Below are 14,404 nucleotides of genomic sequence, written 5' to 3'. Positions count from 1 at the left end.
GAAGTGCAAAAATATCTTAAGGCGTCAACTGAGGAACAATTACGAGCCCGCATCACGCCAAAGCAAGCAGTTCCCCTATTTTTGTCCAAATTGTTGCTTCTGGCCCGTTTTTTAAATCGGAAAATTGCGGAGCGCTCGGTTAGTCCTTCTGGTCTGTTTGTATTGACGCGGGACCAAGCGTTTTTCAAAACGTTATTCTTTAGCGGTGATCGTGGTTCAGATCTTGGCATGGTGAAAACAGAAGAGATCCTGCGTTTCCCCCAGGACAATGGGCTGTTGTTCAACCACGTATGGGGAAAAACCCTGAGGGATGGCGTCTCTAACGTCTTCGGGATTCGGAGACACCCTAACCCTGAGTTGTGTCCAGTTAAAGCTATTGAGACTTATGTAGCCGTGGCTTCCGAGTTACGCGTTTCTGTGACAAATGGTTACTTGTTTCGACCAACTAATCCCCAAGGTCATATTGTGAACAAACCATTTTCAAGTTCTTCAGCAGAAGCTCGTTTAAAGCTGTATTTGAAAGAAGCTAAGATCGATGAGGGAGAAACGCTACACAGCTTCCGTTCGGGCTCAGCCATAACGTTAGCGTTATCTGGCTCCCAATTGGCGGACATAATGTCTCGTGTAGGATGGAATAACAAAGAAACTGCTCTCTACTACATGAAACTAGCGGAGGTGCTTCGTTTGGATAGTCCCTCTCATTTGCTATCCGCGGACTCTTCCGCGACAGCCGCCCTAACAGAGAACTACATGGAGCTTAACCGTCTAAAAAACTTTATATCCGCTTTTCCGCACGTTTAATTCTTAACCTTGTTACATCTCGTTTAAAACACTTTACGAATTTTTAGGATGGGGCACCTTGAGTTTGGGATTCTGAGAACGGGATTTCCTTATGGTCCAGTGGTTTGGGACTTTAGGACACTCTGTAACATAGAGACTGTCGGTGCCCAATCTCAACATAGCGTGAGAGAGAGAACGTTGAGAATAAAGTACTATTCTCAGCGGTCTCACCTCTCACGTATAAAAGGAGATGAGACAAAGTGAACAATGCCATTCTGTCGATCAAGCGAAGTGTTGTAGTATAAAATGCAGCACACGGTATCCCTTGCCCTGACGTTCTCTCTTTCACCAGCCATCAAGTCTCGTCCTGCGTTTGATTTTCCCTACCCAAACCCTCCCCTTTCCTCTTCAGAACATTCATCAACAGGACGAGACTGTCGGTGCCCAATCTCAACATAGCGTGAGAGAGAGAACGTTGAGAATAAAGTACAATTTTCAGCCTTGTCTCAGGGATGTGATATCGCCAGATATAATGTGAGTAACGATTGCAGACAAGTAAGAGCATTTCTTTATCTCTAGTTTCCAGTCGTGTTACATGTATCCAGTTGTGATTGAATGAGTCAAGTAGTCAGTAACAAATTATTATGTTGCATTATTCTTCAGTATTTTTGACAAAAATACAGAAAATCAAAGCCTGATTGGCGAGTGCATTTATACAGATGGGCATAGAGAAGATTTTTTGTCTCTACTTTCTGATCATAAATGTATACAGAGGTAAAATAACGGACGCGTTTCATCCATGTAGCAAGTCGAGAAACGGCTGATGTTTACATTTACGTCGGTGCGCGATTTTTTCAGTTTTTCCTTGTGGTGGACTTTATTCGTAATATTTTAGGCAAATTCTGTTTTAGGTCACGTAAAAAGGGAGCATTTACACTTTCTAGCTTAATAATAACGGTAGTTTGGAAGTGTAGCATGATATGAGAGACAGGGTATTAATTTCACTGATTTCAAGTTATTTCCCTGCGAACGGCTCTTTCATCTCGCTTGAACGGCTCAATATAAACTGGAAAATTTTACCTGAAAGGAATCATTTGATAACCTAATGCTAATATGGGGAGCACTCAAGTTTGAAGCTAGTTATTTACGTGTATAAAAGCATGAAATGAACACAGAGACCTTGGCTTTTATCTAAAAGCTTCCGTGAAGTGTATTGATAAGTGCAAAATAACAGGAGGAACATGAAGTACTGAAATGGCGAATTGTGTCAAAGTGCATTCCACACATCTCGACCTAGCGCGCTCGCTTTTCACGGGCCAAACTAAATATTTTAACATGATAAATAAGAACAATTGCCCGTTCAAAAAAGTGATTTCATTACCAGTATATTTGTATACCCTTGATGATATGGTCATCTGAAATATGGCAAAAATCACTTTATCTAAGGAATAGCAAACATTGTATTCTTTACGTGGGCAACTTTAAATGAAAGAATGTTCAGGTGGAGATAAAATATAGTTTAGAAGCAAGCACAAGGGATGTAAAAACGATTGTGAAAGTGTCAACTCGAGAAAACGCTACCTTGTCTTGAACGAGAGTTTTAAAAATGTACCAATTTGCATAATTTCAATCGGGCCATCGGTCGCGTTTTGGCCGATTTCGAACTTTCGCAATTTTTGCCAAAATAAAAATTCGCTGGAACTTTTTAATATTATTTTTGAAAGTAGTTCATCAAAAGGGTCTTTTGGGGCAAATAAAAAAAAATTCGAATTTTCGCTTCTGTCGCCGGATTCTCGAAAGTTACTGACAACCGCTCTTAATGTTCAGTTTTGATTGAAATCCGTGAATATTAGAGAAATCGCAGTGCTCCGTACGGCACGCAGCGTTAAGTGCCCACAAATTTTATTCCATACATTAGTAGATTGGTGTTAGTGCTTTTGAGTTAAAATAGACTTGACGCTAAGTCAGGTCCCACTTTTGTGAAAATAGGCTTTAACTACATATATGTCACTTTTAATACATTCTGAAGTTTAGGAGGAGGTATTTCGAAGAAATTGTAACTCAGTCAAAATTTCACAGAAAACCAAAGTTAAACATTTAGTTATTATTGACAAATAGAACTTCAATGAGCAACATTCAAGCTGTTTGAACAAGGAATGACGTTTTGGCAGCACCGGCAATGTATAGATAAATTGTAGAGTCGCCGAAGGTAAATTGGGTAGTTTTGAGGTCACCTTGTTAACCGTCTCGCCAACAACGAAAAAAATCGCATTGATCTCAGTTAATGTAATATTTGTTTATGGGATATAATGATTGAAATTCATAGAAAAAATCAGCAAAATCGGTGAAAAGCCGAAATTTGCCTTATCCGTTCTCACGCGGACAGCCTCTTAAATAGTTTCTATCATAATTTCATTTCCAGTAGGAGAAGTTCACTGAGATTCCAGGTACCCTAAAGAGACCAATGTTTAAGATATATTTTTTGAAGTCATCTTGGAGAAGCCTTTATTTTTTCGTGAAATTTTCAAAGTTTCGGTGTTTTACGTAATAATAAGAGTATAACCCATCTGCGAAATAATGCATGTTTCCACCTTTTTTAACCTTTTATTTTATGAAATTAAAAAAAAATTCAGTCATTTTTACCTGTCACCGATATGATCGTTGCTGTTACTGGAGCTGTTATAAATCTTTAAATGCTATGATCGTTCACATGGCAGGGGATCGATTATGCAAGGTTTTGTTGCATAATCTGGATGAAACTAGCTGTGATTTTACTTCGATACTCGATTTTGAGCGATAAAGTGGAGAAAGAGGATAAAACGTAGGCAAAATGGTCTTTATTTGTTCCGATACTTCGAGGAAATCCCTACCAACGCAAGAAAATCTGTGTATATTGTATTTTCTGCTGCCGAGAAGAAAGATTCGCGACGGTCAGAGAACGCGTTTAGCCTCCTCGCGTAAATAGCTCGCGCTCTCAACCATCAAGAAACTGAAGGAATACTGGCAGTCTCATTAGCAGTTTAACCCTCGGACGTACATACAAACTCATACCCCCACCGTGGTATAAGAGGTGGGTGGTTGGAAATCCCTACCCCCTAGCGGTTTCGGTACCGTTACGATAAGATACGATATATTTCGTTATTATGTTGCGATACGTTACGATATATTCTTTAATAGATAGCCTGTTATGTCGTCTACAAGATAATGTTAATATTTTTGGATACATATACAAATGGCGCTGCTTGGGCCAGTGAAGTCATCCAACATGGCGGACTTTTTTTGTCTGATTTTTAAGTTTTTTCCACTATAATTTTCGTTTTCTGCCAGAAAATTGAAAGTCTTACCCAGAAAATACACTTTTCGACGACAGCTTAGCATGCAAAAGATGGCTTAATACATCTTTGAGTTGCTTAACAACTACTTCTGGCTCAGAATATGGCTCTGACAGCTTATAATATTACATTCAATTCATTAAAACTACACTACACTTTTCGTTTAACATCTCCTACATCTATAAGCCGATTTTCACCAAATTCACAGCGAATGTGTCTCAGATATACCAAAAACTCTCGTGATAAAAGAAAAAAAAAACAATCAGGGGGAAGGAGTTGGCATCCATACCCAGCCCCCCCCCCCCCCCCCCGCCTCCCCTCCCCCTTCCCCTTTTAAATCCGAGGGTTAAGTGGAAAACTGGTGGGGAAGAATGAATTTAAAGAAGGGTAGAAAGTCTAAATTACACACCCAGACGCTTACATGTTTTCGTGAAGAATTTCTTCTTGAGAAAGTATGCTCTCGATCTTCAGTGTGATATATTGATGACGGTGTTGGTTTGACTCGACGTTTCAACGTGGTCCGTTCTTTTGAAGACCCTTTATTGAGTTACGTTTTAATAGACGTAACTCGGTTATATTTATGGCCTGATTAAAAAAATGTCACTAGAGCTTTTAAAGGCGCCGTGTAACAAACAAAGTATCTTGTATCCTCGCTGCTTCCTGGCCGTGAAAGTTCGTGCAATAACGTGTTGAACTCGGCAACAGATTTGATCATTAAGGAATCGTAGTTATCTTAGTAACGTACACCAATTTAGAGCATGTTTTCGCACTTCCAGGCTTGAACAGATTAATGCTTAAAACTTCACATATTTCGTGAGTACCATGTGAGCTAAAAATAAAGTGCCGGCGATTTTTGTTTTGTTTTACATTTATTCCCGAGATTTTTTGCCAGGCATACACCAAAAAAAACAGTCTTTCAATATTTCGGAGATGATGAACGTTTTCCGAAATCGCAGAGAATGTGTCTAATATACACCATCAATTTTCAAAAGTTTCGTCAGCATCGACTTCGGACAGATTTTGGAGGAGCTGGAACTCCCGGTATGAGCATGGGTCGCTTTTGAAATTTGTTTCAAAAAACTGGAATAATGCCTCGAATTACATCGTTTAAACGAGCCTTTGACACCAAATTTTTAAGAATAATTTAAATTCCCGTTCGTTATGTAAGACAGGAAACGTAAAGTTGTTGGTCAACACATGGTGTCTTAACTGTCTTCAATCAGAACTTTGACTTAGCCTTATGCCAACTAGCCTTAAAGTTCTAACTTGGCAAGTTTTGATGTTAGTGCTTGTTTTTATGAAGCTGTAGGTGTTTCCTTTACTCGTAGGTTATTTAATCCCATCGGACCGAGAGGACTCCTCTAAACCTTTTCCTCCCAATTTAAAATTTAAAGAAATTAGTCGTCTATTTTGAGATCATTTTAACTGAGCTTGTACGCAACCTTGTGCCACAAAATTTGACTACTACTTTACCAGGTAACTTAGCTGTACTGAGAACTTTAGCCCATTATTAATTATTTTCTTTTGAAATCTATGCTCAGGTTAATATAATCGAGAAAAACATAGAAAAAAGTAGGACTTGCTATATTCTTGATCGAGACATTAGGCTTTGTTTTTCAGTCTTAAATGTCTATGTGGCCTCCGTTTGTAGAGCTGTTAAATTAAATCTGTGTGGTTTGTATTGTAAAACGTCAACCATCGGTAAAAAAAAAAAAATGGTTGGAAAATGGTTTTCTGTTGGTAACCTGATAGCGTAATTCTTATTGTCGTTAAATGAACGCACGAATATTACAAAAAACGAACAAGAACTAGAACTGGAAACGACAACGCCTGATGTTGCTGCACGATAGGGTTTCAGCTTTACATTTCAATTTGTTTCTGACATAATTATCACGTGTTATTATGGTACGGTATGTTTTGATAGTTTCCTCCTTCTTTTAAGTTGTCTGAAATACTAAAAGAAGCTACTTTCATTGCAGGGGTTTGTCTGGAAATGGTTTAAGCAGTCTTTCTTCAGGAATCTTTTCCACCTTAAGGAATCTAGAGTACATGTAAGTGTGCCAGCATCAATTTGCTTTGCAGCTTTTCTGTCTTTTTCCTCTTTTTTTTTCTTCCTCTTCTTCTTCTTCTTCTTCTTCTTCTTCTTCTTCTTCTTCTTCTTCTTCTTCTTCTTAAGTATACATCTAACGATCTTAACAATCAACAAAGGATTTTCACGCAAGAGTAAAATATATTCGTCGTTATGTTTTTCTTTACTGCATCTTAGCAGTAAAGCGACAAATTCGGAAGTACTTTAAGTTCCTTCTTGTCTTGTGATTGGTCGGATGGCTTATATGTGTTTCCCCGAAATGCTACCGACACCTTTTAAGGTATTCCTTTTGGCCGTCAAGTTAAAGTTTTCCCGCGTATCATAAAAGGGAGGACTGTCTCCAAGGCTCCATTTTCCTGTCTTTTGAGCCAGTTGCCATTAAAAGGTCTGTTTGATATAACTCAGCACATGTTTGTTCATATTCAACCGGATTTGGTCAATATTCATATATTGTAAGTCTGGTTCAATCGATGGCGACATTGGACCACGCCATAGCCACGTGAACCAAATCAGAAAATGGAGCAGAGTACATAGTAATGTGTCTTTTTTTCAAAAATTTCCTATATTATACAGTTTCATTGACAGGACTTTGTGATTGGAGAATTTTGCAAAGCTAGTCTGCCGTGTTTAAGGTTTTTATTCCAACAAAAGTGAAAAAAGTAGCAGAATTTGAAGCACAACCTTGTTTCTTGGCAATCACTGTTTGTATGAAATAACGCTGTTCTTGTCTTTAACTGCATCATCAGGTGACGCAGAGTAAAATATCAGTACTACTGTTGCCCCACATTGTTTCGTGCTCTACTACTTCAGTGTATTTTGTGCAATTTATTAGCTGTATAGGTATTGGTATGTTTTGTAAGGGACGTACTAAAGAGACTTTCAATCAAAGAAAGACGCTGTTCTTATGCAACAACGGCAAAAAGAGAAATGTAAATTTACCTCTGCAAATGAAAAAAATTACGCATAGATGTAGTACATAATTACGACTATAGAAAACTTAGATGAGATACTACAGGAAGACGTATACCACATATACTCCTCCTAATTCAAACACGCACCAATGGAAAATTGTTGTGACAAGTCATTTCACCCAGATCTGTAAGGAAATTATGTTATCAGTTCGGAATTTCTGAAGTTCAAGCTCATAGGTCGTTTCGTGAGAAAACAAGTGGAGGCCAACAAACTTTTCGGGATCTGACGCCCAGTTTTGTTTTTTTTTTTTTTTTAACAAATAGTAGAATCATCCGCTAGGCATAAACGGTTTTAACGAAAATGCGGGGAGAACAGAAGTCACTAACCTTATAATATCCAAAGTTAGAGCGATTTAGAACTTGTGTTATAAATGAAATCTTGTTTTATAAAAGCACACAAACTTAAAAAAAAATGAGCGTAGTTATTATCTTTGCGAAATTTGCAGCTGTAAAATCTTGGGTTAATTCAATATCAATTTTAACGTCGCGACTCTATTTTCTACAACTTTAAGTAGATTATAAAACCAACATGCTGGCACTCCGACTCTATCTCTCGACAAAGCTTTTGAAATTGCAAGAACCAGTGAACTGTCCATAACACAACTGAAATCGATGAAGTCAAGCAGTGGAGTAGTTCATGGCATAATCAAAGGGCAACAGTGAAAAAAGGAATTCTTGGAACACACCTTCCAAGGAATGAACCCAGTCATGTGGCAAATGGGGCAACATTCATGCAAAGGATTCATGTCTAGCCATGGGGGGAACGTGCCCGAACACAATGGCCCATGATTTTTCATTATTGGTTATTGCAAATTGTTGGAAAATGTTTATAAACCTAATAAAAAGTCCCTTGTGTTGTCTTGTTTTTGTTTTTGTTTGCATTTTTCCAGTAACTTGGCAGATAATAAACTCGTGAACATTACCGCTGGTCTTTTCTGGAATCAACAGTCTCTGCAATATTTGTGAGTAGCATCCTATGGTCTGTCATGTTTCTATTAGGATTGAGGTATAGCATGTCCATTGTTTTCATAGTTGAATTATGGATGTGTTTAGGTACGGCACTTTTTAGTCAATAACACGGAAACGAAACTCTGAACTTATTCTCCAATCCTTATTCCTAATCCTCCTTCGTCGTTGACTATATGTTAGCCGGGCTTGAACATCACTGATTGATTGACTGACTGATTTATTGGTTGGCTTCACACTAGACCTTGTAAGTATAATCTAAGTGCACTTGAAACCTACTTCGAGTGTGAAGAGGTAAAACCTACCAACTTGAACTTTACTTAGTGACCATGGAAACGTTCGTAGTTCAAAGAAGCCGAAGTACGCCGCCAAGTATGGCCAACACCACACTTGAGAACATACTTGACCAATAGGAAAAGGGAAACCAACTGTGGTGCCAAGACAGATAAACATTTTGCCGTGAACTAAAATCAATTCAAAAAATCAAAATGCATGGCTAGAGATACGCCTCGCAGTTTGAGGACTTCGCTTACCAAACCACACAAAACGTTGAACGTTGGACGAGTCACGCGGGAATGCATCTTCCAAAGCGGATCCATGTCGCGGTTAGCTAAAAGCAGTCTAAACCAATTTTGTAGACGAGGCCATGCCCAAACCCTGTGGCGATTTCTTTGCCGAAAATCACGTTACTGAAGCATTCTTGACGTACACAGAAGATGTCGCCTGTTCTTTTGTGTTGTCGCCAAGTACTCGTAAACAATAAAGTACCTATGCATTTCCTGTAATGTTAAAACTCTCTGAGTTAAAATTAAAGACGAAATAAAGAGTAAACAACATAAAACGTTTTTCCGTTGCAAAGGCTCCATGATTTTCCGTCGAGCAATCGCATTTCTGATTTTACCGCGAAAGATGATTGACAGCTTGTGCTTCAAGTGTATACTTTGTCACCAGGTGTGAAGCCAGGGTTTCTAAAGTACGACTTGAGATTTTCAAGTGCACTTGAATCAAGTGCTTACTTGAAACTAACTTAGCTTGTAGTGTGAAGCCAACAATTATTTGAATGATCGATTGATTGAACGGAAAAATTAAACACCATGTACGGGCATGGTTTTCGAGAAACTGAACGCTCGTTTGCAAAATAGAATGTTGAGCAATTAAGAATGAAAAAAATCGAGTCACAACGATAATTGTCGGCTAATAGCTACAACTAAATTTGTAACAAAAACTGTAGCGCTGCCCAATTTTAACAGTTTTTTATTCATTCATTCGTTCGTTCGTGCATTCATTCATTGATTTACATATTTATTTATTTATTTATTTATTCATTTATTTATTTATTTTTTTTTTTTTTTATTTATTGCATGTTTGCCTGTCTGCTTTTTCTTCTCAATAGGATTCTTCAAAATAACAGCATCCGCTTTATACCAGAGAAAGCTTTTGTTAACCTCAGGAGACTTGAATATTTGTAAGTATATTTAGAAAGAGCTGACAATTTGAACATTTCAAGGATAGCTGTAGTAAACCTTTCACCAGGTGTTTTAATCAGCTACTATAGCAATGCCAGCTAAAACTACTTGGCTAGAAATAGAAATTCACGTATCCTCGACTACTTGCCTATTATTTCAACTCGTGCAACGTAAACTACATGGCAGAACTATCCAGGAATAAAATAGGTAGGAACGGCTTTCAAGTTTACACATGTAACCAAGGAAATCGAAATTTCCATATTTACACCCTAAATAACTTTTAAAATTTTTGACCTGGCATTAACGCGATAAAAGAAATTAAGAAAGATGAAAAACAAAAATAAACAAACAAACAAACAAACAAAGATGAAACCAAAAGGAATGCGGCTTGGTTGATTGAGAAGAAACCTTAGGCTTTATAGAAAAAAATAATCCTTACTAATATCAACTAAATTCGGTTTTCACACTACATTACGGCTTTATAATGACGGCTAGTTGGGAGAAAATATAGTCCGTGTTTAGGGTTTTATCGCGATACAAACATTTTGTTGGAGAGAATAAAAGGATAAAGTACAAATCGTGCGCTGATTGAAAGAGAAATTCTTACTTTAGTCAAACTGTAGCCATGGTAATATCTGTACGCGACATTTTTTCTCTGGGCGGGTTATTTTAATTTTTGGCTTTAATTTTTACGACAAAAAAAAAAAGAAAAAAAGAAAAAAAGAAAATGCACAAATTTACAGTCCATAAAGTACCGCCATTGACGAAACAGACCAGCTAGTAGGTTTAAACATTTTCAAAGCAAATTTTTTGAAAATTTGTTACCGCCGCGAGATAAACAACATCATGAAAACAGTGATGAATAAACCTTACAGCCAGAAGCAAGAATAAAAAAAGCAACCATACTAGTACCCAAAAACGAAAAAAAGAGCATTGTTATCCTAGCTTAGATGCCGTGGAGATTTAAAGATTTGAAATAAACCAAGCGGTGAAAAATACTGTAAAAATTACCGAGTCTGCCATTCGGCGCTTGCGCTAGCTACGACAAAAAGATCAAATTGACAGACCAGAAGCATGAAAGACAATGCAACAGAGCTCTTGAAGCACTTTTTTCTAGAGATAAGAGACACCAGAAAAGCAACTTTCGGCGAAGAATATGAGCCTGCAACGTTGCCAGCCTACAAAAAAGACTTGAGAAGGTATTTTCTGGAGAGACGCAAAGGTGAAAACTTCGCATATTTTGGCGACGATACTAATTTAAACAAAAACCTCTGAGCAAAGCGAAAACATTTCAAAGCCGCTGAAAAGGGGAGCAGTTCAAATAAATCATATCCTTTTGCTTTAAAAATGCCATAATTTATTGGAGTTTAAGCTCATTGTTATTTACTGTGGCCGTTTTCACACTCAAGAAAAAGTCTTTTTAAGCCTTACTGTAAATTTCTCTTTACCGAATTTATAATCACTCTTTATCGCTAACCTTTAAAGAAAAAAGTTGTATATGCGTTATATGGTACATGCTCACCACAAAACAAATATTATTCGTGTTCCTTGAACAGTGTCACAAGCTTTGTAAACGTCGCATGTTTATTTACGGAAGTAAAATTTTGATCTGTGCGCACCGAACCCATTTAAGTGCCTGCTGCCACGCTTACTTGACAGTTTTTGAGCCAATCAGAAACCTTCATTTCGAAACGACATTATCGCAAAATAACGTCGCCTCGGCGCAATAACAAGATCCCCCAGGGTCGCGATAAATCATTAGAACTTTCAAACGTAACCCTATCTAGAAGACCGGGAAATGAGAGACTCTCCCCGCGGCGACTTTGAACCTGAAATACTTTTTGAATATTTGAACAAACGCCATGGAACTTCAGGACTTTTTTAATAAATTTGTCTGGGAAAAACTTGATGTGGTCTTTTAGTGTTCGTTGTCTTTGAGGTTACCAATGCCACCAATTTTTGACAGGCAATTTTTTTTTTTCAGAAATAGAAAATCCCTTTTAAAAATGAAGAAAAATCGTTTTTCTTCCCGTAATCTTTTATAGGTTTTTTTAGCGCAAATTAGTGTTTCTTAATTTTTTGTTTACTTTTTTTTCAATTTCGGCGCTGAAGTTTTGGGAAAATTCAAAACTCCTTGGTGGCGGATCTAAAATAGCCGCCATTTGATCATTACGACATGATTACCACGTGATATGACGTCATCATTTTGCGTTGCGGACCTCTCAATGTCATAGCTTCTATACTTATGAAGTATCAACCCTCCATCCCCCCCGGTCCCAGAAGACAAAGAAAAAAAAACAGTCTAGATAGGGTTAATTTACAATGCGTCTTTACTTGTTATCTCTGAGCAACTAAATAGAGAAATGAATTCTATAATTTTCAATTTCTTTGGGGATGAAAAACCCACTGAAATTAAAAAGTTAACTATTATAAGCGAGAAAAAAAAAACATAAGGACTATAATATCATAAATAAAGCCTTAAAAGTCTCTTGGATACCACGCATGTAATCGGTAAATGAAGCATCCTAGAAAGTCACCCAGAAGCAGTACTGGAGAAGCATGGGGTTTAACTATCAGTTCGACACATTACAGGCTAACAATCTCCATGATTTTGTCTCGAACTATTGAAACAATTAGAAAATACAAAACAAAATTACATGGAAACTCTAACTACTCATGAATTAGCCTGATGAACAGCTGTCATTATTTTTCATTTTTTTAGGCGAGCGGAGGCAAGCGCGAGGTGCGAATCACGCGCGACGGGAGGGGCGCGAAAATAAAAAAAAAATAACGCCTATCCGCCCACTATTGTTCATGCTATTCCGGCGTTCATTTATGATCGCAGCTATCCAATTGGTTATTTGATGTCAAGTAATCATGAGATGGTTCTCGACAACAAAATGGCGGCCGTGTCATCGTTTTCTGTTGACTAAGCTATTCGAGAAACCCTTCTCGTTTTTTTTTTTTTCCAAATTCGGTAAAGGAAAAACTAAAGAAATGTACTTGGATTGCTTCCAGCTTGGTTTGGAAAAGGTTTGATCTGGCAAACGCCTCCCTTTCTTCGCTGTTTCAGTACTAAACGGGATGCTCTTATAGTTTTCTCCACTGCTCCTCGAACAATAGTTGCTTGAATATCCTGGAAATCAAATCTACGAACCGTGTTATTTTCTGGATGGCCTCAGTAAACAATTGACGTACACAAAGTAAAATAAATTGGGCCTTAGTGGACTGTTGACTTACACAACAACTAACAACAAAAGGACGCGAGCCATGTTCTTGACGTGGCTAGTCTCCGTAATTCTCCTTCTTTCGTTAAGGAAATCCATAAAATTTCTCATTACTGCCTGTTCTAAATCAATTGAAGGTTGTAGAGTTGTTACTGTCTCCAACAACAATTGTTCCGTACTGTTATTCCATTCAGTTAGCGTATGTTTTTGTGGCTGTTTACGTAATACCAGTATTCACCGTCCATACTAAACGCTGTCAATGGTTGGAGATTTTGGGAAGTGTCTGGGGGCCGAATAGATGTGCGGGCAGGCGTAACTAACCCTCCCGCCGTCGCGCGTGAATCGAGCTTCGCGCTTGTCCCCACTCGTCTGAAAAACGGGGAAAAATAAAAAAATAAAAAGTAAATAATTAAACAAATAAAAAACAGCATCTGTTCTGCAGACTACTCATGAATAATTTGGAATAACGAAAAGATTGTAATGAATTGTAAAAAGTTTTCTTACAAAAGCTGGTTTGACACTATACCAGTCTCTTGGAATTTTGCAATTAAAAAGTCTCCTTTCCGATTTTTAGATAGTGAGAAAACGAAGGAAACTATTTCCACAGAAATGTATTAAACACTTTATGAAAGGAAATCTTCGTACTGCCCACCGCTGATAAAAAAAAAAAGATCTTAAGATATGGTTTTTCTCACGAAACCATTCATAAAGTGTACGAATTACCTTTCCAGATCAAAAATGACATTGCAATAACGATGTTCCAGTATAACAATATCAATAACATTCTTGCAACCCAAGCAAGTCTGTTAAGAGCCAAAATTTGTGGCAACAATGCATGCGGTCAATGCTTAACTGACATTCACTCCTTACATCACAGGTTCTAATACGCTGCTCCTATGCTATAGCTTTTTGAAAGACTTTCCAATGCTGTTCAGCCAATAAAACGGAACAATCCTAAACATTATCAAATAGAATGATTGAATGTGGGTTTCTACAGCAGCCTACACAACGTAGAACTCTTTTTTGACAGTTTTCTCACACTTTTACTACCTTTACCTTATATTTTTGACGTGGTTTTTGTTTTGTTTTGTTTCCTAAGTTGTTGTTGTTAGTTTTTTGTCAATTTTGTAATTTTGTGCAACTTCAATCGTTTACTGGCAAAAACTAAAAAAGAAAAAGCATAGCTTGCAACTTAGAAACTATGAAGGTGTATTAAGGTTTGTAAACTATGGTTTAAATTTTATGCTGTAAATTTTTGTACCTTGCATTAAAAATTATTTATGCCAATGTTAAAAAAACGTATATGATAAAATCAGCCCTATTGTGTTTCTAGCAAATGTCAATCATAGATCTCACTTAAGTGTTATTCTCAAAGTGTTCCGGGCACTTGGTAGCCTCTTGTTCGGTAATTAAGCTAGATGCCGACTTGTGCAACGATTTTTTTCTTTCCGCAGATTGCTGTCAGATAATCCTATACAGGCCATTGGATCTCGGGCATTCGTTGTGGCTTACCAAGATCTTCTTTCTGTGTAAGTATATGTTGGAATATGTTGAAACGTCGTTAATTCCGTGA

General features: G+C 37.6%; 1 long non-coding RNA gene and 1 pseudogene across 2 annotated transcripts in view; one reads left to right on the top strand and one right to left on the bottom strand.

Annotated features, from left to right (window-relative positions):
* The window catches only part of LOC146475651 (uncharacterized), a 145,425-nt gene extending 137,287 nt beyond the window's left edge, over positions 1 to 8,138 (top strand). Inside the window, exons 5-6 of the long non-coding RNA XR_014865928.1 lie at positions 6,092 to 6,163; positions 8,063 to 8,138. This is a non-coding gene — a long non-coding RNA (uncharacterized LOC146475651). The remainder of the gene's footprint in view (positions 1 to 6,091; positions 6,164 to 8,062) is intronic.
* Positions 1 to 14,404, bottom strand: part of LOC146475649 (ras-like protein 1) — a 491,817-nt pseudogene that overhangs the window by 444,432 nt on the left and 32,981 nt on the right. The gene's annotated exons all lie outside the window — the stretch shown is intronic.

This window comes from Pavona decussata, unplaced genomic scaffold (genome assembly GCF_977016875.1).
Source record: "Pavona decussata unplaced genomic scaffold, jaPavDecu1.1 SCAFFOLD_84, whole genome shotgun sequence".
Lineage (NCBI taxonomy): Eukaryota > Metazoa > Cnidaria > Anthozoa > Scleractinia > Agariciidae > Pavona > Pavona decussata.
Note: the sequence above shows the minus strand (reverse complement) of the source record. Positions and strands in the feature narration are given on the sequence as shown.